A 25590-nucleotide genomic window follows, 5' to 3' on the forward strand; every position below is an offset into this window, starting at 1 on the left:
CGCGCAGGAGTCCTCATCATGAACTCCAACCCAGCCTTCCCACCGTTCAAGCCGGAAGAAGAAAAATGGGAGTCATACAAGAATCGTTTTAACCACTACATCGACGCTATCGGTCTGGCTGATGCTGGGGAGCACAGAAAAAGGTCATTCTTCCTCAGTTATTGCGGAGCCATCGTTTTTGATACAGCCACAGCACTCGTCGCTCCACGTGAGTTAAAGAATGTTCCCTGGGCAGAATTGCTAGAGATTCTCACCAATCATTACTCCCCCAGACCATCACAAATCGCGAAGCGTTTCACCTTCCGGATGAGGAAGCAAGCGGAAACAGAAACCATTAACCAATATATGACCACCTTGAGGACTGCAGCCCTCCACTGCGGGTTCGGGAACTATCTTGATGACATGCTCCTCGACCAGCTCGTCTGCGGGGTCAAAGACCTTCACCTCCAAAGGCGACTACTCGCCAAGAAGGACCTCAACTTATCCCAGGCCGTCGAGGAAGCCTTGGCAGCAGAGCTGGCAACCCAGTCAGCCACTGAAATTCAAGGTCCCGTTCCCAAACAAAGCTGCGCCACCGTTCATTCAGAAGAGGTAGTCAACGAAGACGACCCTAACGATCAAACAGACATCCACCGCCTCACCCATGCCAAACAACCACAGGCAGGAGCCAGGCAAGAAACCAACAGCGCACCCAAACACATCGTCCTGTGCCTATCCTGTGGCGGACCTCACTCAAGAGCTTCGTGCAAATTCAAGGGTGCCACCTGTAACCATTGCCACAAAAAAGGCCACATCGCTAGAGTCTGCCAGGCTGCGCACAACTCAGCACAAAAGGTTCCTTCCTTTTTCCATTCTGGGCCTCAAAGGCAAGTACTAAATTGTCACACTTGCTACCATGCTAACCACACCTGTCGCTCTATTAGTAAAATAACGCTTTCCATTTTATTTGAAGGTAAACCTTGTCGTATGGAGGTTGACACGGGGTCAGCGCTCTCAATCATCTCTTGGAGCACCCTCAAGAAAATCCAGCCCAGACTATCCAGAAACCAGCTCCAGAAGTGCCAGATCTCCTTGAGGGATTATCAGGGAAAAGACATTCCAGTGCTCGGCAAAGGCAAGTTCCTTGTTAATTTTAAAGCTTTTAAAGGCCACCTGCCTCTAGTGGTAGTTAACGGCAACCTCCCCAGTCTTCTGGGTCTTGATTGGTTCCCCTACCTCGGCCTAGGGTTAACAGGAGTCCATGCTGTCTCAGCTTCTGACACTGACTCCTTACTCACTGACTACGCAGACGTATTCAGCAATGAGTTAGGGTGTTATAATGGTACCCCCATCTCGTTTGCAGTTGACCCCCAAGCGGTTCCAGTCCGGCTGAAACCGCGAGAGTCCCATTCGCCATTCGGCCTAAACTGGACGCAGAGCTCGATAAATTATTAAAGCAAGGGGTCATTGAGCCGACAGACTTCGCCAAATGGGAGACGCCAATTGTCACACCCCTTAAAAAGGATTGCAGTCTGAGAATTTGTTCAGATTACAAAACAACAATCAACCGCTTTCTACAAGTTAGCGCGTACCCAGTCCCGGTCATTCAACATTTATTGCATACCTTTGAGCCTGGCAACATTTTTGCCAAATTGGACATGTCACAAGCGTATCAGCAGTTCCCTGTTGACAACCAAACAGCCGAACTGCAGACCATTGTGACCCACAGGGGTGCCTTCCGGTGCAAGCGTCTCCAGTTTGGCGTAAGTGTTGCCCCAGGCATTTTCCAATCCCTCATGGAGCGTATACTACAGGGCCTCCCTGGCGTAGTACCCTACTTCGACGACATATTGGTCTCGGCCAGGGACAGACCCCAACTCTTCCAGAGAGTCAGAGCAGTGTTAGACAGATTCAGACAGCATGGCCTCAAATTAAAAAAGGAAAAATGTGCCATTGCCACTAGACAGGTGGACTTTCTGGGCTATAGAATTGACGCCTCAGGCATCCACCCCCTAGAGTCCAAGGTTAAGGCAATTCATGAGGCACCCACGCCAACCACTAAAGCCGAGCTACAAGCCTTTTTGGGATTATTGAACTTTTATGCATCATTTCTACCTCACAAAGCATCAGTAGCAGAGCCTCTACACAGGCTCTTAGATAAAAAAGCACCTTGGCACTGGGGACATAAGGAAGACACCGCTGCGAGTCAAATCACTGCTCACATCTGACGCAGTCCTTATTCAATTTGACCCACACCTTCCACTGGTACTAGCCGCGGATGCTTCCCCTTTTGGGATTGGCGCCAGATAAGCCATAGACTACCCAACGGCTCTGAGGCACCGATCGCCTTCTTTTCCAGAACACTCTCAGCAACAGAGCGTAACTATAGTCAGATAGACAAGGAGGCTTTAGCCGCAGTGGCCGCGGTTAAGAAATTTCATGAATTCCTGTTTGGCCACAACTTTGAGCTAATCACGGACCACAAGCCTCTCCTGGGTCTTCTTTCCGGAGACAAGCAGACTCCCCAAGTGTTGTCTCCCAGAATGACGAGGTGGACTTTATTCCTGGCGGCTTATTCGCATAAGCTCATCCACCGCCCAGGAAAAACGTTAAGTCACGCAGACGCCCTCAGCCGCTGCCCCTGCCAGCTCCAGCAGAAGACCCGCCCCGGTCCACGCCATCTTCGATGTCACCAAGCTCGATCTGCCTGTCACCGCTCTCGACATCGCCACCAAATCCAAGACGGATAAAACCATCGCCCAGGTACTGGACTGGGTGAGGAGGGGGTGGCCGGGCTCTCACCTCACAGCCGAATTCACACCTTTTAAGACCCGTCAACAGGAACTGTCTAGCATACAGGGCTGCCTGTTGTGGGGCACCGGGTTGTTATTCCGGCCTCACTTCGCACACCAGTCTTAGAGGCACTACACGAGGGCCACCTGGGCATCGTCCGGATGAAGGCGTTGGCACGGAGCTACGTCTGGTGGCCTGGCTTGGACGACGACATCGTCAAGTGGGTAAGCTCATGCCAACCCTGCCAGGAATCCAGACCTTCACCTCCAGTCACCACCCCCACAAAGTGGGAGAGCACCAACGCGCCTTGGTCAAGGCTACACATTGACTTAGCGGGTCCTATACACGGCAAATCCTTCTTGGTGGTCATAGATTCATACTCAAAATGGATCGACGTGGCCCAACTATCCACGACCACCACGCTAGCAGTTACCAAGGCTCTAACTCGCCTATTCGTAACACACGGGTTACCCGATACCATAGTTTCGGATAACGGCCCCCAGTTTGCCTCAACAGAATTTAGCCGTTTCGCCACAAATCTTGGCATCCGACATATCTTCACAGCTCCCTTCCATCCTGCCAGCAACGGACTGGCAGAGCGAGCCGTTAGATCCACAAAAGAAGCGTTGGCCAGATTCAGCAAAGAAGATTGGCATCACAGACTCTCCCGTTTCTTGCTTAGTCAACACTCAACCCCTTGCATGGTCACCAACAAATCCCCTGCTGAACTTCTAATGGGTAGACGCCTAAGAACTGTGTTGGATAGGCTCCACCCTCACTATTGCCCTGACACCCCTCTCGCTTCAATGACGGGGGTCAGAGATTTTGTCTTGCAGGAACATGTATTTGCGAGGAACTATGCCGGAGACCCACTGTGGATTCCAGGAGTGATAGTAGCCATCACCGGTCCCGGTCGTACCGAGTCCAGCTGGAAGACGGCCGCATCTGGAGAAGACACCTGGACCAGCTAAGGAAGCAACAGGGTACCTTCGCCAGTGTCGGATCGTGGGCTCAGGTCGACCCCCAGGTGCCACACCAAGCTCCCATCGAAGACCATGCCAGAGCCTCTGCACCACCACCACCCAGACCAGGGGAGCTGGCAGTAGACCGGGACTGCCCGATGGGTCCGCCACCGGCACCAGTAGACGGGGCCACGACATCACCAACCAGAAGCACCACACCGGTGCCTGTGCAACCCTCAGAGCGAGGCTGCACCCCATCACCAGCCCCACCGGGCTCCTTGAACTCTGAGACACTTGGTAACTCACTGGAGTTACGACGCTCGGGGCGCCAGCACAGACCGCCCGCTTATTTAAGTGACTATGCGTGTTCGCATCTGGGGGGAAGGGGTGTTATGTCCCTGGAACTTGCCAAAGTCCCCACCCAGGTCCGTTCATGCTGCGGGGGCGTTTGCTGCCCCTCATTGGCTGGCCTCCCTCGTCAGCCGGCTATAAAAGCCAGCTGCAGGGTCCAGCCAGCCGCTGATCGCTGTGAGCCTGCTCCAGGCAGAGCTAACACGTTCAGTCCTTTATTGCTACAATAAAGTCTTGTTGCATCCAAGCCCTGGTCTAGCCTCTCATTGCTCAACTACAACATACATAGAACCGGTTCTGTGTCTGCTGGTGGTTTGGACCACCCTCCCACCTGAGCTCTTACCTGACCTTTATTTCCTGCTTTTTCAACTGCAGCTGCTTTGCGTGACACAGCTGCGATTGAAAAATCAGGAAAAAGGGCTTTTCCAACCGCTGTGCACTTGCACAAAGCACTGCTCAGCTGTCCGGGCAGTTCAGCAGGTTGTAAATTGAAGTCATGTGACTCATGCATGCGCAGAGCGACACAGAGCGATGCAGAGCGACAGAATCAGTAGTTAGGTCGGATCCCATCCCTGGATCCAGAACATCTGGACAATCTCAAAATCAAGAAGGCTAGCATATTCCAGTATAAACATACTGAAAGTGTGCAGGTATAGGTGTTCTGTTCCCAGAATGCCTGGTCATACACACACCTAGTATACAAATAATATTGTTTTAGGAAACAAAAAGAGGCAACTGTCCCAGGCCTCACTTATGAAAAAAATGTGGCTACGCAAAGTATGGTTTACTATTTGGGATGATGAAAAAGTCAAACGTTTTTAACTCAAGTCCCTAAAGCTTATCAGCTATAATATAAATCTCTGTATTTTGAGTTTCCTCACATATTTATTCAACCAGTGTACTCAATTAATGTTCTGTTTTGGTTCTGCTTTTGGTTTTGCAGTTGCCTGAAATGTTGAGTTTGGAACCATCACCTTAGAAAATCCAGTCAGTGGTGGGCTGCTGGGTGGTTGGTGGAGTTCGAGTGAACCCCTAGCTGCGATCTGTGGCTGGGCCTGCCCACACGTCCTTGTGCTATGCTTTTCCTAAATAACTAACTATTCCTCACACAGGCTGCCCTTCTATATTCACCAGAGCTGGCTGAGTTGATTAGCTGCCTGTTTAAAGCTGTGTTTCAACCCCTAAAGCAGCGCGTGTGAATGGAGTGAGTGCACGTGCATACACGCACAATCGGCGAACCTCTTGCCAACGAAAGTGCAGCCCACCTCTGGATCCAGTCCATGATGATACCTGGTAATATTATGTGAAAAAGGGTATTAGTTACCCATTTAATGAAGAACTTCTTTTTTTCTACTGGAATACAAAACAGCTTCTCTTTGGTGTGCAAGTTAAAATGAAATATATTACTCATTGTTTTAATTGCCATGTAAGAAAAATGTACCATGCCTTAACAAAGAGGGCATTTATCTTGCTTTGGAAATAAATGTCATAAAAATGAAGAGCAGCATGTACAAAATATTTCAGTAAAGTAAGAAAAAGCCAGCTGCCCATTTTAGCATTCCGAACTTGGCTGTCCTACATGTGCAGGAGAACATTTAGCACTGCAGCTGGTATTATTTTTGATTGAAGATTTCTTCTTAGGGCCACAAGTGCCTTATTTTCCTAAAGAGCTATCTGAATGCTTCTACTTGAGACATTGCCTCAGACGAAGACTTTATTTGAAGCTCTTATCAAAGACAAAAATGAATATTTAAATTAGATGCCCATATCTTTTAAGCTTTCTGTACCAGTTACAGATCTGAGGATGTGTTTTGCTCTCTGATCTCGCAAGCCTATGTCAGAGTCATAAAGTAGAACACCTTTCTTGGATTCTGAAGAGTAAAAAAAAAGGGAATCTCTCTCTCCTGTTTCATTAATTAACATATCACCCATCTCACTTACAGCAACTCTGGTCAGCTTACAATATAATAAAAAAATTAAAAGTACTAAAAAAAAATCAGAAAAAAACTTGAAAACTTAAAAACTAAGATGATTGGCACCCTGGGGGTGAGAATCTTCTCTATCTGATCAGGTACCTGTTGGAAGAAATGTCCATCTGGGTTTAGTTCCAAGTGGGAAGAACTGCAAACATGCAGACTGCTTGGAAAGATGGTTTAATGGTGGACAGGACCACATGGGGTTTGAAGTCCTGGGAAAAATGGAGTACATGGGTGAGAGAGCAAGAGAGATTTATATTTTATACCCTCTGTTGGGCTTTGAACTTGCTTCCTTTTCCTGTGGCAAGAAATGTATCCTGATAGGTTGTCAGACTCGCATGGGGCCATGCAGGAGTAACTTTGTAGGTTGTCTTGAGTCCCAGGCTTGGTTGAATCTTGCTGGGTGGTGTAATGAAGGGCTTCGGGCAATTCCTTTTATGGTTTAATGGCTTTGTCCTGGTTTGGATTTTGAGTGGGGGCTAATCCTGTCACCTTGGAGCTGAAGATCTTTTATGTTGTAGATTATCTGGTTCAGTCTTTCTGGGACTATTGACAATGGTGGGGACTGATTTCCAAGAACATGTATCTCCTTTTCTCATCCAGGGATATATAATATTCTGCCTTTTTAATATTTCCTAGAATATTTCATTCTCCTAGGAGAAGGGTGGATACTAACTTTCTACATACCCCTCATGTAGCAGGCCCCTATCAGAGTGTCAGGCCAAACCACAGAGTCATATTTTTAAGTTATTCTGGAAAACCAGAAGTGTAGGGTTAGGGATGGACCTCACATCTGATGGCAGAATATTCCAAAGGCCAGGGGGCCAGGAAAGTGTTGAACCATAAGCTACTGTACTATTTCTGTGTGGCTCAGTAGTTAGATGTTTTTCATCTTCCTAGCTTCCAAGTGAGGAAAACAAAATCATTAAACCAGTTTTTGTGTCAGTGGGAGGTCTATAAAATCTTCTGCTCCAGCACCATACTAATATAATATTTATTGACCTCATTTTTTTTTAAAAGAAAAGTTTGCCACTAAGTTTTTCATAAGATTGAACACGACATCTCATTCTAAAATTTACTATTGAACACATTCTTAAGTTGCATTATTGACCTCCTTAAATTTAGTTCTATCGTGTCATCAGTACTGTGCAACTTATATTAATTACACGTTTTCTTTCATTCAACAATATATTATTTTTTTAAAAAAAAACAAGGAAGTAAAACAAAGGAAATATATTAATAGTCATTTATTTATATATTTATTTTTCTTCTTGTCTCCATTATATTAGCGTTCCAAGTAACATACCCATTGAAAGCAGAACTCTAAGGCAGGTAGATTCCTCAAAGAACGATGTATTGGATACACTATATTGGCACAACTGGTGAAAACCGACTCTGAAAGTTCCCATGGTTTTCACCTAATTAAAAAGTGAAAGTTACTCCTTTCCCCCAGTCACCAGTCACATTATCCAATAGAGGTGCAGGCTGGTTGCTTTACTCTATCCTAAATTACTCTACTCCTTCTCTTCCCTGCTGCCTGTTGAAATGTCCTTGGTTGCCACAGGAAAACTTTTTGTTCTGACTAGAAATCCCCAGCTAAAGGGGTGGGTTTCTACCGGTTCTGTCCACCTCTGTAGAAACGGTAGGTCTGAAGAGCAGCAGACATAGAACTGGTTCTATGTCTGCTGATGTTTTTGCTCACCCACCTACCCAGGCTCTTACCTGATCTTTATTTCCTGATTTTTCAACTTCAGCTGCCGAATGAGGCACAGCTGCAGTTAAAAAAGCAGGAAAATAGGGCTGTTTCAAAGGCTGCGTCTCTGCACACAGCATGTTGATGACAATTTACAGGCACATGGCTCACAGCGTGTAGGGAAGCTCATAAATCCCAAACTGGTAGTTAACCCTGTCATATCCCACCCCTGCCCAGCTAACTATTTCCCCCCACTCCCTATCTTGTGGCAACCCTGAAGCCGTAAAGATGGTTTCAGCCAGCTTCACTTCAGGGTTGACACAGTATTTTACTCAATGTTTGTAAGGATGGCAGCTCCTCTACTATCTCATTTTGACTTATAAAACAATAAAATCTCAAAACATTTAAACAAAAGGATTCATTGGTAATAAATGGCATAAGACAGAGGAAGCTCAAATTTGAGATTTGAATTCTAGTAGATGGTTATGAATGAAACTGACTATTCTGCTGAGTAGCTTGATTGAGCAAAGTGAATGATCATGGTCTCCTCTTATAATTAAATGTTAGCCTTGGACATTACCCATTTATTGTTGATGATAAAAAGTGATCTAAAAAACTGAAACAGAACTGAATAGAGCCAATTGCATATTTCGGTTAACCAGTGAGATTTTTGTGGACTTAAAATATTTAACAAGCAACAAATATGTGGTACTTGGTGATCCAGAATTTAAAGCTATTGGAGTATGTTTTTGTTTGTGTGTCTGTGTGTCTGTGTATGCACCAGTTGGAAAAATCCTTCAAATTTTGCCTTAAGCAAAAATCACTTGCCCAATTTGTCACTCAATTTGCATTGTCGATGTGAAAACGATTTTAGGGGCTCCATGAATTTAACAGCAAGTGTGCTGTCATTAATTAAAGACTAGCTGGGGATTGACTTTCATTTATAATTAAAATGTTGGTTTATGTCTAGCTTTTGATAACACGCTTTCAGGCTAATCTAGTAATCTCTGCCAATAAACCTATTGATCACAACTGGGTTTATTTCAGAATAAACTATGTAATGCTGAACTGCTAATTTAGATATTTTTCCAAGGTGTGTGTGTGTGTGTGTGTGTGTGTGTGTGTGTGTGTGTGTGTGTTCTTTCTTGCTTTGGAATTGCTTGCTATCCTAATTTCAGGATGTCTGGGAAAAGGGAAGATTGCAAGCTGCAAGTGTTTCATTTCTGATTCAATGGCACTCAACCAGCAACCCATGACTTCTACTACATAGGCAGCTTAACAAGTAGCCTTTAATTTGCTTTATGTATTCATTGGTGCTCCTGCTGTAAAGATAATTTGGGTGTACTCTAGAGAACTTTATTTATTTGGGTACTATTTGCAGAAAACCCCCACTTAACTGTACTCATTTATATTATCAATGAACATGTGGGGGCTGTCTCCACTGCCTTTTCTCTTTGTTTGTTGCTTTGAATCTACTCAATCTTTTGGTTGAGCATACAATAGCAATAGCAATAGCAACAATACTGCTACCCTTCAAAAAGATCTTGACTATGTATCAGAATGGTCAAACAAATGGCAACTTCAAATCTCAACAAATAAATGCTCTGTCTTACATATTGGCAAAAAAAAATCAGAAAATAAAATACAAGCTGAATAGTCAAGATCTTGTTGATGATCCAAGCTCTGTAAAGGACCTTGGAATACTCACCTCTAATGATCTAAGTGCTAAAGCCCACTGTAACTACATAGCCAAAAAGGCATTAAAAGTTGTTAACCTAATCCTACGTAGCTTTTTCTCTGGTAATATCACACTACTAACTAGAGCATACAAAACATTTGCTAGACCAATACTCGAATACAGCTCATCAGTCTGGAACCCACATTACGTATCTGATATTAGCACAATTGAGAAAGTCCAGAAATATTTCACAAGAAGAGTTCTCCACTCCTCTACTCGTTGTAGAATACCTTATGCCACCAGACTTGAAATTCTAGAACTAGAAAACCTTGAATTATGCTGTCTTCGGTCTGATTTAAGTATGGTATATAAAATCATACATTGCAATGTCCTACCTATCGATGAATACTTCAGCTTCAGCCATAACAATACAAGAGAACACAATAGATACAAACTCAAGGTTAACCGCACCAAACTTGATTTCAGGAAATGCGACTTCAGCAACAGAGTGGTCAATGTCTGGAATACTCTACCTGACTCTGTAGTTTCTTCCCCAAACCCCAAAAACTTTAACCTTAGACTGTCTCCTATTGACCTCAGCCCTTTCCTAAGAGTTCTGTAGGGGGCATGCACACCAACGTGCCTACCGTCCCTGTCCTATTGTTTTTTTATTTTTCTTTTATTGTTCTTATATGTACCCATTTCATGTATTCATAACTATGTATACACTTATACTTATTATCTTGTAAACAATTGACAAATCAAATAAATAAATAAAATATATACTGCCCCATATTGCTTTACAGCACCCTTTGAGTGGTTTACAATGTTGACATATTGCCCCCAATAATTTGAGTCCTACAAACCAGGCCTTGCTGTAGGGCATATTTATCTTCCCCTTTTTATTAAATTTCTCTGCAGACACACACATAAACACATACTATAGCTAGTCCAATTATCCTCAGCCATCTTTCTATTTCGTTGTACAATTTATTCTCTATATAATACCTGATCAAACCATGTAGGACATCTAGCAAGTAACATGAAATATTTTAGTGTGGGTAAATGATTAGCCATGACACAATGAGGAGGGGGGGAGGGAGAGGGAGAGGGAGAGAGAGAAGGAGAAGGAGGAGGAAGAGGAAGAAAGAAAGAAAGAAAGAAAGAAAGAAAGAAAGAAAGAAAGAAAGAAAGAAAGAAAGAAAGAAAGAAAGAATAATAAAAACAGAAAAGGAAGGAAGGAAAAAAAGAAAGAAAGGAAGGAAGGAAGGAAAGAAAGAAAGAAAGAAGAAAGAAAGAAAATTTCCAGGTTAAAGTTAACTTCTCATGGCTTACTTAGACACATGCACACAATTTTTTGGTAGATTTGCAAACATTATTCCCATCATCCTTTACTAGAATCATTATCAACTTCCCAACCTTCTTTATAAACTAGGAATTTCTCAGTCCTAGTATGGACCTGATTTAACCCTGTTTAGCTTTTCAAGATCAATCAAGATCAGCTACATGCTTCTACCAAATTGAGCCTCACATCCGTAGCTTCAATTGGGAAACTTTGACCATCCTAGACAAAGCTAAGTCCAAAAATGCCAGGGAATATCTAGGAACCTGGCACTCTAACAAATTAGCCATCAAAAGACACATAGACTAATAGACACATAGAAAATCTACAATTGTCATTGATAGGTAGAATCTCAACAATCAAGATGAATATTTTACCCAGAATTTTATATTTATTCCAAACCATACCAATCAGGCTTGGTAAAGATTACTTTGAAGAATTAAATAAAATTGTGTTGAAGTTCATATGGCAAGGTAAGAAAGCCAGAATAAAATTAAAACTTCTGCAAGATGCTAGAATTAGAGGAGGTTTTGGCCTTCTGAATTGGGAGTTGTATTACCAAGCTGCAAATTTAATGTGGGTTAAGGATTGGATAACATTAAGAAAGACTAGACTGTTGACACTAGAGGGGCATGATTTATTACTGGGATGGCATGCTTTTCTGTGGTATAAGGGAACCAAATCGCAGGGCTATTTTAGAAGGCATTATATAAGGGAGTCTTTATGGTTGAATTGGGAGAAAATTAAGAGAAAATGTTATTTGAAAATCCCAGTCTGGTTATCAACTATTGAAGCTTTTTCTTATCCAATAATATATGAGAAGGAACAAACAGTTAGATATGGGGAAATATTGGATGAAAAGAGTGAACTTAAAACAATGCAAAAACTAGAAGAACAAGGCATAAAGATGAATTGGTTTTCATATGTAAATACATTCAAGGTATCTTATAGATTCTAAAGCGGAGGGATTTTATGATAAATTGACTGATCTAGACAGGATCTTGACAGGTACTGATGAAAAAATGATTAAAAATTATACACTTATTTGTTGGAAATTTTATTAGAGGAGGAACAAGTTAAAGAAACGATGATTGTTTGGGGGAAGAATTTTGGATATGGGATTGATTTGGAGAATTGGGAAAAATTGTGGTCTCAAAATTATAAATGACAATGTCAACAGCTTATAAAGAAAACTTGTATAAGATGTTTTACAGGTGGCATTTTCCCGACAAGAATTGCAAGAATGTTTAAGAACAAATCTGAAAAATGTTGGAAATGTCATCAGATACCTGGCTCATGCTACCATATATGTGGTGGACTTGTGAGGACGCTAGAAAATATTGGACTAAAATTCGCATATGGTTGGAAAAAATGACAAAGACACATATAGACTTGAAACCAGAGATTTTTTACTGGGAATCTTACCTGATATATATAATAAAAATTTGAAGTATTTGATTGTAAATATATTAACAGCGGCTAGGATTGTATTTGCTAAGAACTGGAAGAGTGAGAAAACTCCATCAGAAGAAGAAATTATTAAGAAAATATTGGATTGTGCTGAAATGAGTAAATTGACATTTGAAATCAGAGAACAAGAAGATAAACAATTTTATGAAGTTTGGGATCTTTTTATCAATGGTTAGATAATAAAACATAATGATAGAATATTCAGATTTAGCATAAATTTTTTTCTTAATATTATCTTTATAAAACATTATTAAGGTAGATTTGGTATGATCTTATGATTTATTGCAAAATAAATTAAGCAAACTATAGTTATCTCGTTAAAATATGAATTAACAAAATTATAAATGATTTTTTTAGTGATGATATTAGGTTATACAATTATTGATTGATAATATGAGCTATTATGTAATATAATTATACTAGTGACTAGGAAATGGATGCACAAAAAAAAGTGGTAAACCAATCGATGCACTGTATGTAAATTCATGAAGAAGGATCTTTTATGTTTTTTGTGGTATGTTTATGTTTATTTTGTTATGTATGTTTATGTTTATCTTGTTATTAAAAAAAAAATTATAAAAAAAAAAAGACACATAGACTTTCATAGTCTATAATCTATAGACTATGCAAAAGAGACCATCAACCAGCCAAAAAGGGCACAAAAAGATCCAAGCACCTTTCCACCAGCATTCAGTACCTAGATCAGCATAGATTAATATCAGATCAATAATCAAGTAAATTGGAGCTGAAGAAGCTTCTTGGATGAGAAGCAAAATGTCTTCAGAGAAAAAAAAAACAGAAAATTCAGTTGCCTCTTGAAAAAGCACCCTTGGAACAACCGTGACCGGAATGACTGAGAATCTCCATAGACAAAAAAAAAAAAAAAAAAACCCAATCAAGAAAGTGTCAAAGAAGCCAACAATAAACCACCCAACCAAAAAAATCTTCAAGATCATCCCCATCAACACTGACAAGGCAAGCTGCTACTATATAAACTGACAGCAAACCTTACTCCTTACAAGCATTGATAATGTTACCCAGTTTGGGAAATGAAATGTTTGCAAGAAAACAAGCAAACTCAGAGAGCACCCAAGATCCATCATATCAATCTTGAGCTACAAATATTCTCCTTTATTTGAACCTCATATAATTATATCATAGTTGATCATTACACTCTCCTCACAACCATTTAACATTGTCTACCTTAGGCAATTTCCTTTATAAAAACTATTTTTCATTAACATTTTTTAAAGTTCCTCTGGCCAGCCAAAAGGATGATGCCATTTATTTTCTTTTGCAATAAGTACCTGGTGAAACTTATATTTTCCTGGATAGGAGTTACATGCAGAACAGAAATAGAGGGAAGACACCTTAGAGTGAACCCAAGAAATCAGAAAATACAAATTATCCAAACACACAGTAGATCTGCATATTTTGGTGGAAAAATAAATCAAGCTCTAATTCTGTTTGTATAAATGTATAATGCTAATGTCTATTATGTTTTGGCATTTATTAATATTCATTTTCCTTTCAAAATTGCAAGTGAGCTCTTTTTAAAACACTTTAGCAGGAATGTTTTATTTTATAATTTGCCAAACATTCATTCTGGAACATGATTTCAGTACTTCTGTTCCTATTAAATGGTGCCATAAAAATGTCCACTTGAAACTAAGCAGTTTTTTTCTTTGTATTTTACATGACATAAATAGATTAATACAAGGCTGAAGCTTAACAGAACTGTTGATGAATGGAAGTCTTTAAAACATTTAAATAATTGGAATAGAATGTTTTTTAAAGTTTTACAGAAAGATTTGTTTGTGTGAATGTGTCAGTATTTGTCAATTATTTTAACCCTTACTGCAAAGAATTAATTTTAACTCATGTGGTCTCAAGATTCATGTATTTATTTTTGAGGACTTAATGTGTTTTAGAGTTTTTTGGTAATTAAATAAACAAATAAATATGCCACAACAGGAAGTTAAGGGCAACTAATCATAACTTTGCATGCTCCATTCAGTGCCAGGTTTGGCATAAGTTAAACAAGTTACAGCACTGAAAGGGCTTCTTAAAATTTCAGTTCCATTTGTTGTTGTTGTTGTTATTATTATTATTTACAATGCATTAAGTTACACAATAAAACATCCATAAATTTAGCTTTCCGGGATCTTTAACTAAGTTCTTTTATATTACTGCCTGTGTTCATATCCTTTTTTTCCTTTTCAACCTTACTTGATCTCAGATTTGTCATGCATTTTGGCAGCATTTTTGGCAGCATTGTAAATTCATTTGCTACATAAGCTGTTTGGACGTGACAAATTGAGCCAAATTGAGCCTTCTCACAGCATAGGCGTCACCATCTCTTAATCTGGGCCTGGTTCCATAACTTAATCTAACATATTTTAGAATAATAGAGTTCGGAGGGACGTTGGAGGTCATCTAGTCCAATCCCCTGCTTGAGCAGGAGAGTCTATACAATTTCAGGCAGGTGGCTGTCCTGTCTCTTCTTAAAAGCCTCCAGCGATGGGGCACCCACAACTTCTAAAAGCAACCCCATTCTACTGGTTGATTGTTCTCACTTTTAGGAAATTTCTCCCTACTTCTAGGTTGCTTCTCTCCTCATTAAACTAGATTGGGTTAACATCTCTAATTAACATCTCCATTAATCTCCTTGATTAATTTAACATATTCATTTCCCCTACAGACTGTGTGTGATTTCTGAGCATGATCTTTATCATTGGGCAGTTTCTCTTCTTAGAATTCCTCTCCAAATTTATAGTATACTTCTGCAAATCTTGATATTGCCTTAATTTGGTTACTATTGATGGCATACTGACTGAATTATTTTTAAAAATGCCAGATGTCTATAGAGATTCTCAATGTCATGCCCTTGTTAGAGTCGGACTCTGAGGGAGAGGAGGAACTGGTGACAGGGAATGGAGGTGTGGCATCGGATGTTGTGGAAGAGGCTGGGGGAGGGCAGAGGCTGACTGGGCAGTCAGAGGAAGAACCAGGTCCCTCACCTCTTCATCCTGGGACACCAGGGAGGAATGGAGAAGGAAACAACTTGGCTTACGATAAAGGAAGCGGCCATGATCCCCCTCATTGGTTTCAGCTGGGGAGAATAGTATATAAGAGAGATGGTTAAAACACAGTGTTGCCAGAAGCAAAGCGTGTTTTATTTTGGGCTGAAGTTATCTTGGTTGGCATCCTTCCAACAGACTGTGCCTTGTTATCTCCTTGAAGTTGGTAATTACTTATCCTGGTCCGTTGTGGAATTTCCTTCATTGTAGTTTGTTTTGGGTTTTATATTTCACCTCTATCTGCTCATTAAGTTCAGACTGTATTGCTTTCTTTTGAAGACTATTTTTGAATAAATTTTATCTCCAACTAAGAATTATTGAACAGTAGGGCCAAGTTGGATGTATTAAAGGACATTTCTTTACGTTTTGAATTTTGTTACGTTTGTGTTATACTCCGGGTCATCACACTCAATCATCCAGGTCATGGTTATTCCAAAGGTCCTTTTCCAAAATGCCACTATACTTTCTTTGAGAAGCAAAACATTTTCAAGGAAAAAAAGCAATCAAACAAGAAAGTCCAGTTGTGCTTTTTGGAAAAACATCTTTGGGATATATAAAAATGCCAATTTGGTCTCTCCAGACAAAGATATCCTTATGATTTATTTTAAAAGTTTTCAGAGAAAACCCATGGATTGAAGTTCAGGAAACAGTGGTGCTACCAGTTCTGCCCAGTTTTGGTTTACCGATAGTGCTGAAGATCAGCTGAGACCAAACTGGTTCTCTCTGATGAACTGCTGTTGAGTCCTCCTGTCAGCCTGGGCTCCCATACTGACCTTTATCCCCTGCTTTTGAAGTGCAGCTGCTTTGCGGGGCACAACAGATTGCCGTGCGGCAGCTGTTGAAGCTACAGGGAGAGTGCAGGATTGCAGGAAGTGAATAGGAAAGCCTCTGCGCATGTGCAAAGGGAGTGTTTGGTGCACGCATGCAAAGCTACATGCATGCACAAAGTGCACCCACCAAGCCACGCCCAACGAACCAGTGGTAAACCATTTTGAAACTCAACACTGACAAGAAATATAATTTTAGAAGGGGGGAGAAGAAAATAGACCTAACGAACTGAATAATATGGATTTCTTGAAAACTTATTTGGGGGAAAAAAAATCAAAAGTTAATGAAAAGGAATAAAAATAAGATGGACTAGAAAGTCAAGGAAGTTGGAAATATTCAGTTATTTTGCCTTAGTCAGTGCAAAAGTTTTCCAGAGGGGGAATCAAGAAGATTACTTCCAAATCTTAAAGAACAGCTTAGAAACTCTTAATCTTGTATTTCTATCCAGAAAAAAAAAATTACACATTCCCCTATTTTTAAAAACTCTAGTCTTATGAATAAAAACATTACTGTAACCATTTGATAACATATTTTACCAAGAAAAGTAAGATCTGCCTGAAAACATTGAAATGAATATAATTAATGATTATGGCTGGTATACTATCCAGTCACTAAAACTGGCAACTATCACATATATATATATATAGTTGATATTAGAGCCCATTTCTATTACCACAGTTGACATATCAAAGTTTCAAATCTTTATAATGAAAGCTCGGATTCATTGCCAAAGGGGAAAATATGCAATTCTGAAATATTGCCAGTCACCCAAAGATTTTACGTGTTATTAGAAATAGTGAAATATGATTATATAAAGCAGATACAGCCTTAGCAGTAGTATTTGCAATGGTATTTGTGTTACACATGGGAAGATCCTAGTTCCTTTGTTCAAATCTTAAGAAAGTTTGGGGAGACAAAGTTTTATTTTATATGTTCTCCAAACTCAAGTGTGGATGAAATTAATGCTACAAAAATTTATACAGTTTATCCTTTCCTTGCCTCAAAAATGCAATCTTTCTCGTGTCTATTTATTTTACACCATCTCAAGAGTTTCTCAAAATCTCATCCAGCAAGTAGTTTGCTTGCATTGTCTCATTTTCTATTTAACTGGAAACCATTAAAATGATAGGGAGTTTGCCATAAACAAAAGATAAATGTAGGAGAAGAAATAGCTAAAATATTACAAGCAAAGGATCATATATCATCCTTGAGGCCAGAGAAAAGAGGTCTTCAATTGATCTGCTGCAGAATAAAATATAGAACATAGAGTAATACAGTTGGAAGGGACCTCAGAGATCTTCTAGTTGAACCTCCTGCTCAAGCAGTAGAACAAATACCTGCTATACCTATTATACCTATAATGAAAAAAGCAAAGGTATTCATGATTATTTATTACTTGGGTATTCATTGTCTATAACTGCCTATCTCAACCAGTAGCTGGGTGGCTTACAGTTCTAAAACTATAAAAATAATTGAGACAATTTTTAAAAAATCAATATAAATATCTAAAAATAAATGCACACAGTGTCCAAGATAGTTAGCCAATTTATAGTTAAGTGAAGATAAGAACCCTTAAAACATTCTGGCCAGTAGTGGGATTCAATTTTTTTTTACTACTGGTTTTGTGGGCATGGCTTGGTGGCCATGGCAGGGGAAGGATACTTCAAAATCCTATTCCCTCCCCACTCCTGGGGGAAGGTTACTGCAAAATCTCCATTCTCTCTCCACCCCACTAACCTGATTTCCAGCTCCATACTCCAGTGCAAGGTAACAAAAGAAGAGCCAGCTGATCAGCTGGGACTTGAGAGGCAGAGAATAGATGGGGGCGGGGCCAGTCAGAGGTGGTATTTGCCAATTCTCTGAACTACTCAAAATTTCCACTACCGGTTCCCCAGAACTGGTCAGAACCTGCTGAATACCACCTCTGATTGTGGCTCAAGTACACAGCTAACAGGATTAGGAACATTCTGATCTCTGAGGGGAGAATATTCCACAGAACACTGGCTACTGCAAAAAAGGTCCATCTTCTAATCCCACCCTGCTGGCACTCTTTGGTTGATGGAATCTACAGCCTTCCCAATCTGCTGGATTGATAGGAATAGGATGTATAAGGACTCTTGGAAAAAAGATAGTCCCTCAATTGACCTGATCCTAACTCATATAAATCTTTAAAGGTGACAACCAGCAGCTGGAAACAAACTGGTAGCTAATGAAGCTCCTATTTCAGTAGTGTTACATGTGCTGTGTATCTGGCATGACTGGCTATCTGCAGAGCTGCATTCTGCACCAACTGAAATTTCCGGAGACCAGCTCCTCAGGGACAAGCCCATGTAAAGTGTATCACAGTATTCTTAATGAGAGTTTGCAAGGGCATGGGTAACAATAAGTAGCTCTTCAGGTCCAGAAACTGGTGTACCACCCAACGTCAGTTCTTTTATCCACATGCTTCTTTCCATGTTAAAACATATACTTTAATTACAACTAGAATATTTGGCATGGACAGTCCAGTTAAGATAAGTTGTAAATTCAAGTCATTGTACTATGGAAAGTATGTATCTTTACTCTTAAATTATTTTCTGGAACTATCAAAGATGTAGAGAAAGTTCCTCCAACCACACTTTTATTTTTAGTTTACAACAAATATTAGTCCTTCTCTTCTGAATCTTAATTACCCATGAATTATATTTCTAACCCCTAACACATATGATAAAATCATTACTCTGTTTTCTATGCATTTACACTATATGTGGGTGTATATACTTATGTTTCCTTGTATGTGGGAGAAAGAATATAGAAGTACATGTATGTACATATTAAAATACAATCTGAACTGTCATTTCTGATCATTTATAAACAAGTCTGTGCTTTGGAAAAGCACTGCAGAAAATGGAAATATTTCCTAGATAACTGAAAATGCATAGAACATAAAAAAAGGCCTTAGGAGTAGCAAAGAAATACAGGTTAAAGCCTTAGTACAGTGATACATAAAAGCTAATTGAGAACAAAGCTTCAGAAACCTTTGTCATTAATCAAACATATTCACCTTGGTCAAAAATATTTCTGAGTAAATCTGTTTAGTAACCCACTGTTTTTATTTTGAATTGGTTTATTATTGTGCTATTGTTTACACATGCAAGGATTGTAAACTACTTGGAATCAATGTCTAATTTTAGTGACATACAAGCCTGGTAAAATTTAAAAATAAAGAAAAAAGGAGAAGGAGAGGGAGGAAAAGGAGGCTGAGGAGGAGGAGGAGGAGGAGGAGGAGGAGGAGGAGGAGGAGGAGGAGGAGGAGGAGGAGGAGGATTGGCAATAGTGATGGTGGCAGTGAAAAGTAATTCAGGACACTTTGCTGTGATAAGAAAGGACAGCCATTTAAGTTACAGAGAACATTTCCAGAGAACATTTCCTTTTATTAAAGACAGAAGAAAATAGATAAGAATCAGACCAAGTTACTAGAGACTGCATTAGTAACACTACAAGTTTTTCTATAACACAGTACGAAGGCTGTAATATTTCATGATCAAGCATGGGGAGACAATCTGCTATGTTTTTTCTTTTCATTTTTCTCTTCTCATTCATTACCTAAATGTTGTTGTTGTTGTGTAAGTGTATTCCCACTTACACTTGTAGCAATAAATTGACCAGCTGGTAATTAGGTAGTGAGAGATACAGGATATTTTTCTTATAAAATTGTAAAGTGAAAATCACCTCCCACCTACTCCCTAATATTGTTTTGAAACATTAAGTAAAGATACAAATATCAATTTAGCATAATACCTACATTGTTCTATGACGGTAATCTTTGAATGACTCAGATCATTTCTTGTACGGTATATCAAACGGAGTAGTGAAAAACCACCTCTTCCTATCGTTATTTTTATTTGTCTAAACGAATATCACAGTCTAATTGACAAAGTATCAAATCCAATTATTCAAGTCTAGCTTGAATAATTTCAAGTCTAATTTATGCTTTTCCAAATAGGATACTTTCTTGCAAAGTTAGTAGCATTAAGTTCAGTAAGTTTGTAAATATTTGATATTGCACCAAGATCTCTAATTCTGTTTTTCTTTTCTTTAAAAAATTTCCCCATTGTATGCATCATTTTGAATGACTCCAGATACAGTCAAAACAATGAACTGTATCTTCTTTTCTACAATAGTAATGTCTTCCACTGGATATTTTAAATGTTCATTTGTTGGAATGTTGAAATCCATCAAAATTTTGATCTCACTTTGCAAACCCTTTTCAGATACTTAGTCCCAAAAACTTTTGCAAAGAGTAAAGGGTACTTTTTTTTTTTACATTACTTCCAGTTGATAATATTTGCAATCCTATCACGGCATTGTTTTATCCTTACTTGTGAGGATATACAGTTTTATTCTTAGTTATACTTAATTGACATCTGATGTTTTTGTAAATAATTCAATTCTAGCTTTCATGATATTGGTTTGCAGAGCTTGAGTTTCCATGATTGGTTCTTCAGTTCCCTATTTAAGTAGTTTATATTTCAATCACATGCATGATTGATTCTGATCTACTTATCTTTTAATATCATGCACATATTGGCCACAAAATACTTAGCTTTTCCCAGTATTTGTCCAACTTTGATTTATTTCCTTCTTGTATTCCCATAGTTTTCATTGCCTTTAAAAAATATCTTACAAATTTCCATAAATATATTTTTTTGATTATTTATAGTATAATATGATCTGGATCGTTCTCTCTCTCTCTCTCTCTCTCTCTCTCTCTCACACACACACACACACACAGAGAGAGAGAGAGAGAGAGAGAGAGCAATTAACAAACAAGCATTTTGGAAGCAGCTCCTTTAAATTTCTCCAAGGCTTGAGTGGATTCCCCCATCCCCTCTGTCAGACTGCACTCCTTCTCACTCCAGCACTTTAACTCACAAGGGGAAAGAGATACTTGCAGCATCCATGGGGAATCCTTGGAGAAGTTTTTAAAAGACCTGCTTCCAAAATGCATTTCTTTTACGTTGCAAAAGTGCTCCAAGGCTTGATTCACCCCCACCCCGTCTGTCAGACCGCACTCTTTCTCAATCCCGACACTTTAACTCACAAGGGGAAAGAGATACTTGCAGCATCCATGCCTTTCTTCCTTTTCCCCAGGGAGAAAGAGGATGTGGGGAACGTAAAGCTAGGAGGGCAATCACAAGTGAGCGACCGGGCGACCAGGTTGGGGGCATGGCCAGCCAGGGATTGCCACCGGTTTGGCAACCCATGGCAAATAACCACTACCAGTTCGCCCGAATGGGTGCGAACTGGTCGAATAGCTCCTCTGCTAGGAATGATCAGACATGAGAATCAGGAGTCCACAGTCAATTAACATTCAGAGAAAGAAATTTAGGAAGGACCTGTTTTAATTGACCAGACAATTAAAAGTGGTGGCAGGAAGTTAGTACCTTCATACTTGGAAGATTGATGTCAGCCCTTCAGGGTAAAAGAGACAGGATAAGCCAGGACCAGTTGAGCAAAATCTACTTTATTGTAAGGCATTAACAGAGTTTGCAGGTAATCCACATATCACATTACAGACAACTATGAGAGATTAAACCGAATGCCTTCCTACTCTATGCATTTGAACATAGTAGTTACTCTTTTGTGCCATGTGAATTTTATTCATTCCTTTTGTTCTCTCCCCTCCCCTGAATAAGCATACATTATATTTACTATAATTACAGTAAACAAGTTGAATGTTATCAGCAGGTAAGTTACAGATTTGTAGTTGTCAGGTCAATTCCTTTCTCCCTGGCTTTTCTGTACTGTAGACATTCTTCCAAATATCAATGACTTTTTTGCTCTTGTTCTTTATTCTTTGAAGCAACTCACTCAACTTTTTGCTTTTGTTCTTTGAAGCAACTCACTCAACTTTGTTGCTAGACTGGGATGTAGGCATATCAGATATTTAACCCAAAAGCCAATGCAATCTCATTTTTTTTTAATATTTTTTGACTTATGTTTGAATCATTTCTGTTGTTATCACAACTTCCTTTATTTGCTTTTCATCAAATTCTTTCCCAACTTTGCTGAATCTTTTTATTTGTTTGTTGCATTCTTTATTATTGTTCCACAAATATTATATGTCAAGAGTCTTGGGGAATTTTCTTTGGCAAGATTTATTGAGGTGAAATTAATCAGGATAGAAGAATTTCAGCAACTCAACTATTTCTCTTTTGGAACCAAGGTATCCTATAATAATGTAGGTAATTTTAAGATTGCCTCTATGAGCCTTTCAGCAATCTGATGGAGAGTTAGATATTTTCACTGTTTATGGAGTAACATGGAGTTGCTTTCAATTTCCTGAATTTGAGACAAAGTACTTTAATTTCAATGGTATTGAAATTAATGTTGTAATCTTCTTTAAAGTTCAGAAAGCTTGAAGTCACCCTTATAGGTTGTCCATTTATAATATATACATCAACTTACAAAATTCTCGCAGAATGCAAGAAATTGGAACAACTTGCCTCCAGAAGTGGAACAATTTGCTTCCAATGAATGCTCTAACGCTGGAAGATTTTAAGAAGAGATTGGATAACCATTTGTCTGAAATAGTATAGAGTTTCCTGCCTAAGCAGGGGTTGGACTAGAAGACTTCCAAGGTCCCTTCCAACTCTGTTCTGTTCTGTTCCGTTCCACTCCACTCCACTCCACTTACTCCACTATATTAATTAAAGACCAGTCAATTCAAGCAAAATGATTTGTTCAATGTCTTTTGGCATGGAATTGCATGCAGAATTAGTACTGATTCTGAAAGGAGTCTTCATGAACAGCCTGTATCTGTGTAAAGTACAGGTGAAAATCCTTTTGCTAGAAGAGCTATATGAGTTAATTCCTGGAGATGGGGGTGGTGGTGGAAGAGAGCACCATAAAAGCCATTTGTTTCAAATTGCATAATACAAAGCTAATGAAGGCAGATGGTGCTTAAATCAAAATTGACATTTCCATGGATGCTAGCATTAATTATTATCAATGAACATGCTAATTGTCCATCGAGTAGAACACAAGGTTGGCTTTTTAGACAAGGTTTAACTTGCTTCTAATGCAAATTATGAAACAAACAGAAAAGAGAGGAAAGGTCATGCTGGTATTATTGTGAATTTTAAAATAACCAATGGAGCGGTAAATAAACATATAACAATATGATATATTGTGATTTGGGTACTAGTCAAGAAGATTGTATTTGTGTATGGAACATTTGTATGCCTCTTCTCATTATTACAAATCTCAGGTGGTACAAACACACACACAAATACATATACTTACATATAACGTTACCTCATATATAATGCCCATGTGCTGTTGCTGCTGTTATTTGCTAACCCTCGGGGTCCATTTGCTAGGTAACTGGGATTTAGGTCAAACTTAGAATCCTTCCTGGGGATGAATTCTTATTTCATTAAAATGAGGAAGTTGAGTCTGATTCCTGGTGATCTGTTTTGGTTTTTTGGAAACCAAACACTTCCCTCTTCCAGGATATTTGTTTCTTTGCTTTTACATCCCATGGATTTATTTTGGATATTTCATCTCATCCTGGTTAGCTTTTGAATTTTCTGAACATCTTGTTGCACCATTTTAAAAACACAAATGTCTTCACCACTTAATATATCCACCACTTAAACATCCAAACCTTTCTTCCTATTTGTCAGTAAAGGGACAAAAACTTGTAATATCAGAAAGATATAGTGCAGGAGAATGAGATAAAATGTATAGTCATAAAATATAACTTTTACTTAAATCAGGAATGGTGGCAAGGCCTGGAGAAAGGGCCTTGCCACCAAGGGCATGAAAAGATACTGATCACAGGGCACTGTCAAAAACTTCCCTGTCCATCACTGCCAACTAGACAATCAATGATATGCTATAACTCTGGATATTTTCAACTGGGAAAGGGATATAATTTCAACTGTGGAAGTCATCCATCCAATAGTGTTTGTTTTGGAAATCTGCAAAATCAGTGTGGCTGTTTGGCTTCCTTTTTCTCTACTAGAATTAGAAGATCCCTTAATGTTGTTTCAGATGTCTTTGCATGCTAGAAGCTAAACGGTCTGTGTGTGTGTGTGTGTGTGTGTGTGTGTGTGTGTGTGAGAGAGAGAGAGAGAGAGAGAGAGAGAGAGAGAGAGATACATATACATACATACATACATACATACATACATACATGCATACATACATATGTATTTATACCATACATATATATGTATGGTATTCAGCTTTGTTCGGGTATTTTCCCTCTTTATTATAGTTGTGCTTTTAAAGTTGTAGTGACGTTTTGGCAGAATCTCATCTACCGTCATCAGACTTCTGTATCGTGTTCATCTGTGAGTCAGACTTTCACAGCCATTTCTGTTTTAAATTTGGGGCTAGCCTACTGCTGTGCCAGAATGGTTTTTTCTTCATCCTGATTGGTTGGGAATCTTGGTCTGTGTTTATTGGTTTTGGAGTTTGCTGTGTTCTGCTTGATTGGTTTTTCTAATATCTTCTGTCTGTTTTGTAGCTTGTTTTTGTCTTGATTGGCTGACAACACTGTGTTTCCTGTATTGGATGCTTTTAGTGCAGCTTGGCTCTGAGTAAATGGATGGCTATCATTTATTAGGAAGCTAGGTTTCATCTGGGTGCCTGGTTGGGGTGCGCTTGAGCTGGAGGTATGGGGGGGGGGGGGATCTGTTTGTGCCCAGGTGTTTGCCTGGTTTGTGGTGTGGAGATTTTTTTGTTTGTGAGTGCAGGCTTCCAGATAATTGACAATCTGGTGGAGTCATCTCTTCTATACATGCTTTCAGGTCGTTTTTCAATCTCTATGGCTTCTCTGATAATTCTGTAGCTGGAGTTTTCTATAGTGGCTAGGGTTTTTGGTGCCATTGAAGATCTGCTAACCCTACACCTGGAATTGAGCAACAAAATCCACCCACTACTTTGGGACAAGATAAAACAATTTACAACTTGGAGAGCTGAAACTGAAACCACTTACAAAAATGACAAACTCCTGAAGAAACTAAAGAAATTAGAACATGACAAGAAAGCCTCCAACAACTCACAACAACACCTGAAACAATTAGTATACAATGTTTCCAACAGAGAACTCACCAAAACAGAAACAGAGGTCCTAACCAAAGGATTCAATTATGCTATAGCACCCAAAAAAATCCCCACAGATTCCATCATATGTGGAGTGGAATCCAGCCTAACTAATTAAATACAGATTAAGCTGATAGAATAAGACACCGAGTCACTAACATCCTATGCACAAGCAACTTGCACAAAGAGGAACTCTAAACCCTGCAAGCCCTAAGGAATGTCAGCAGCATAATCATACTTCCAGCAGATAAAGGTAATGCCACAGTAGTGATGGATAGAAAAGACTACGAAACAAAATTGACAGACGTACTCCAAGATTCCACATACAAACCCATAAACACG

The sequence above is a fragment of the Pseudonaja textilis genome, chromosome 8 (genome assembly GCF_049901715.1).
Source record: "Pseudonaja textilis isolate UNSWEBS1 chromosome 8, rPseTex1.2, whole genome shotgun sequence".
In the NCBI taxonomy this organism is placed as follows: Eukaryota; Metazoa; Chordata; class Lepidosauria; order Squamata; family Elapidae; genus Pseudonaja; species Pseudonaja textilis.